The following is a 3,998-nucleotide window of genomic DNA, read 5'->3' as shown; positions in this document are numbered from 1 at the left end:
GTTTATCTCAACTATCTCATGGAAATGCAATAAGGTCAAAATTCAAACTAGCTACTAACCAGGATAAAAACATCCAGGGACCCCAGATTTATTTAAATCAATTTTGTTTGAAAGGACCTTGTGAGTTTTCTATATGTAAAGGGAACTAGAACACTGACACGTCAGAAAGGGCCCCGCTATGTGTCTGACGTGCTTAAGTGGAAAAGTAGTATTTTGACAACGAATTCTTCCGTGTTAGCTATATGTTGCTAATAAATAATTAATGTCAACATTAATTGGGAAACCGATGATGGTACATTATTATAATTCTTTGGAAAAAGTCTTCCAAGTATTTAACTTGAATCCTGATTCCAAGCTAACATTACATTAAGAGCATACAATTAACTCAAATAAATTTGACCTTGACCTTTGACTTAGTAACCTTGGCCAATGACCTTACCTTTGGACAGTCAACTCCTTGTTTAATTCTGAACAACTTTGCATCATAATGTTATAACAAAATGTTTATCAGTTAAGAGCAACAACATTGTGATTTTTTTAAATGTTAAAATCCAAGATGGCCGATTTTTTAATTTAATTTCAGTCTGAAAAATTACCAAGCAGATCTAGGATGGATGGGGAATCCCATGTAAAATATGGGGAAAATACCTCCTGCCCCCGGGGGGTCAGAGCCAAACTTTATACAAGTTCTGTTTCCCTTCCCCCAAGGATGTTTGTGGCCAAATTTGGTTACAATCCATGCAGAACTCTAGGACAAGTAGCGATTTATTGGATTTACCTCTATTTCCCCTATTGGGCCCCGCCCCTCCTGCCCCCGGGGGGTCAGAGCCTAACTTTATTTACAAGTTCTGTTCCTCTTCCCCCAAGGATGTTTGTGGCCAAATTTGGTTACAATCCATGCAGAACTCTAGGACAAGTAGCGATTTATAGGATTTACCTCTATTTCCCTATTGGGCCCGCCCCTCATGCCCCCGGGGGGTCAGAGCCTAACTTTATACAAGTTCTGTTCCCCTTCCCCCAAGGATGTTTGTGGCCAAATTTGGTTACAATCCATGCAGAACTCTAGGACAAGTAGCGATTTATGGGATTTACCTCTATTTCCCCTATTGGGCCCCGCCCCTCCTGCCCCCGGGGGGTCAGAACCAAACTTTATACAAGTTCTGTTCCCCTTCCCCCAAGGATGTTTGTGGCCAAATTTGGTTACAATCCATGCAGAACTCTAGGACAAGTAGCGATTTATATGATTTACCTCTATTTCCCCTATTGGGCCCCGCCCCTCCTGCCCCCGGGGGGTCAGAGCCAAACTTTATACAAGTTCTGTTCCCCTTCCCCCAAGGATATTTGTGGCCAAATTTGGTTACAATCCATGCAGAACTCTATGACTAGTAGCGATTTAAAGGAAATGTTGACGGACGGACGACGGACGGACGGACGGACGGACGGACGACGGACGACGGACGCCGCGCCATGACATAAGCTCACCGGCCCTTCGGGCCAGGTGAGCTAAAAACACAGGCCTGCAGAGACTTCCTTTGAAGATCAAAGAGAGAGCGACACCCGACTTCAAAGTCACACAGTCAACCACCGTATACTGCTATTCGATTTTTTTATGTACATCAAAGAACAAAATTCAACTAAAATTCTTGTGTCTTATGTTGCCTTCAGTTTTACTATGACATGGTCCAGGGGTGGATATAATGTTAATCACAGTAGCCTCTGGAGCATCGAGGGTGCGAATAGAGAACTGTACTGAACAATCCCTTAATTAGCCATTTATATGACTGGTTATGATCTGGGGCGAGTTTAACGGCCTGCCACATGAAAGAAAACCTTTACATGAGACGTGTCGTTAAATAAAGTAATGAATCCTCAATCTTTCTACTTTCTGCTCTACATGTACGTAATTTGAATGCAAATTTAGATATTGAATATCTATGAAAAGATTTATGAATATGTTTTTGTTTACAACATGTCCCCTCACCTCATCATTAGTATTGCTTGTTTTAGGGGATGCCTATCGAGACAGCATAATAACGAACCTCATGGCCAATCCCAATCTCTGTTGTGGTATTCTGGCCTGTTTTCTAGATAACACAGTGCCAGGTACGTTCAGCATTATATTACGTTGCCACGCTGCCTTATTCATGTATCCATGGCCATTCAGTTTATACTGTGATTGGGTGTGCATTTTGATGTCTCAGTATGCGTCAGTAAGATAGCACTATAAAATGAGTTCAACTACTGCAAAGAGACACTCTACAAACTTGTCGTAGCCTCCTAAAAAATACATGCAATCACCATACAACGCTTTGCATTCAGTGAGGCGCCTTTAAATGATCTTCGCTGTGAAGGCGTTATGTATTCTCTGACCATATTTATTTTGGTGTGATTAAATTTTAATGCAAAATCTTGAACGAACTGGTTAGCGCAACGATAAGTCCTTGCAATAAACATATGACGATGTAAATTATATATGTAAAAAAGCACGTGGGCATCATATTTTTATTATTTCAATTTCGGTGCTTCGTTTTTTATGGGTATACAGTGGATGTCAAAATCTGATAACACTATATTCATTGCATATAACCCAGTTCATTTTTAGATTGGTAAAGCACCTTATTGGTATATTTATTATTTTGGAACAGGAACTATTGAGGAAAGGGGGATAGCAGGATGGCTTGAGCCGGGTGAATCTAAACATTTCAACTACAGTGAGGGAGTGGAGGTGTATCAACCAATCTTTCCCAAGAAATGGCTGTCTCGTGGGATAATGAAATACGTACCATTTTGTCCATATCAGCCTCAAACAAAAGACGAAACCTATTGAAAAGTACCAAATCAGCCCGTAGCTGAAGAGGAGTGACATATCCAATTGCCAAAACATTCAAAACTCGTAAAACATGACTATAGAAGACTAAAATACCAGAGTGAGAGGACATGTTATCAACAACGAATAGTGTTATAAAGGATATAAATACTCGACAAATGAAGCAGGATCTGTAAGAGTTGTACCGGTATACAATGAGATGAGACCATATTGTAGATATTTATTTAGACAAAAAATAACGTGTCGACGAGACGAATTAATATGTATATTTACATATATAATACGATTACGTAAATATTTTCATAAAATTTTTCTGTAAGCGCACAATGTATCATTGTTTATGAAGGCAGGATGTTGGCTTGTATCTCAAAATCATAACGATTGAAATATAATTATGTAAGCCGAGACCCACGGGCGCACAACTCAATCTTCATATTCATAGTAAAGTGTCTTATCATCCCAGCCAATGGTGCTAGAATCCAAATTCAGACGTATGGACTTTACCAACCAGCAAACAGTGGGTCAAAAGATAGACATAGACGTCGGGGACAATTCCTTGCTCTTGGACATCGTAATAGGCACACGGCTATTGATTTTCATAAAGACAAAATGCAAAGATGTGAATGACATATTATATAATCAAGAAGCTGAAATGTATTGCGTTGTTAATATTGCTGAATGTATGTAAGAATGCTATGTACAATCTCATATCAATTAAGGAGATTAAAAATACAAAATTGGAATTGAACTTTCATGTTATGCCTACTCTTCGCTCATTCATATACTGTACTTAATTAAAAAATATATTGAAGACAAAATGGAAATATATGTTGATGTAAAATATACTTACAACACGAAGCTGTATCATTAATGAACTGATTGCAATCGTCACTCGTTTTGAGATTATCCCTGTCAAATGTATTTACTCATTGACTGTTTTGTATTCAATGTATTATTGAAATAAATGTATTTTGTGAACAGCAAAGTATGAAGAATTTGTATTTGGTGGACTATTTCTGGATTGCAGCTGGCTTGTATTCACCAGGTACATAAATGCATTAGTTTAACGACAAAATAGGCACTATAAGACACAGTGATACCTAAACAATTGGCAGACGGGAATTATGAATGATGTGGCTCAGGAAATCAAACTTGACTAGTGCTACTCCAT

General features: G+C 38.7%; 1 long non-coding RNA gene across 1 annotated transcript; it reads left to right on the top strand.

Moving 5' to 3' along the window:
* The first annotated feature begins 1,882 nt into the window (after positions 1-1,882).
* LOC138310298 (uncharacterized) lies at positions 1,883-3,811 on the top strand. The gene is made up of 2 exons (XR_011206393.1): positions 1,883-2,103; positions 2,646-3,811. It is a non-coding gene; the product is annotated as an uncharacterized lncRNA (long non-coding RNA).
* The last annotated feature ends 187 nt before the right edge of the window (positions 3,812-3,998 follow it).

This window comes from Argopecten irradians, chromosome 1, assembly GCF_041381155.1.
Source record: "Argopecten irradians isolate NY chromosome 1, Ai_NY, whole genome shotgun sequence".
Classification (NCBI taxonomy): Eukaryota; Metazoa; Mollusca; class Bivalvia; order Pectinida; family Pectinidae; genus Argopecten; species Argopecten irradians.
Note: the sequence above shows the minus strand (reverse complement) of the source record. Positions and strands in the feature narration are given on the sequence as shown.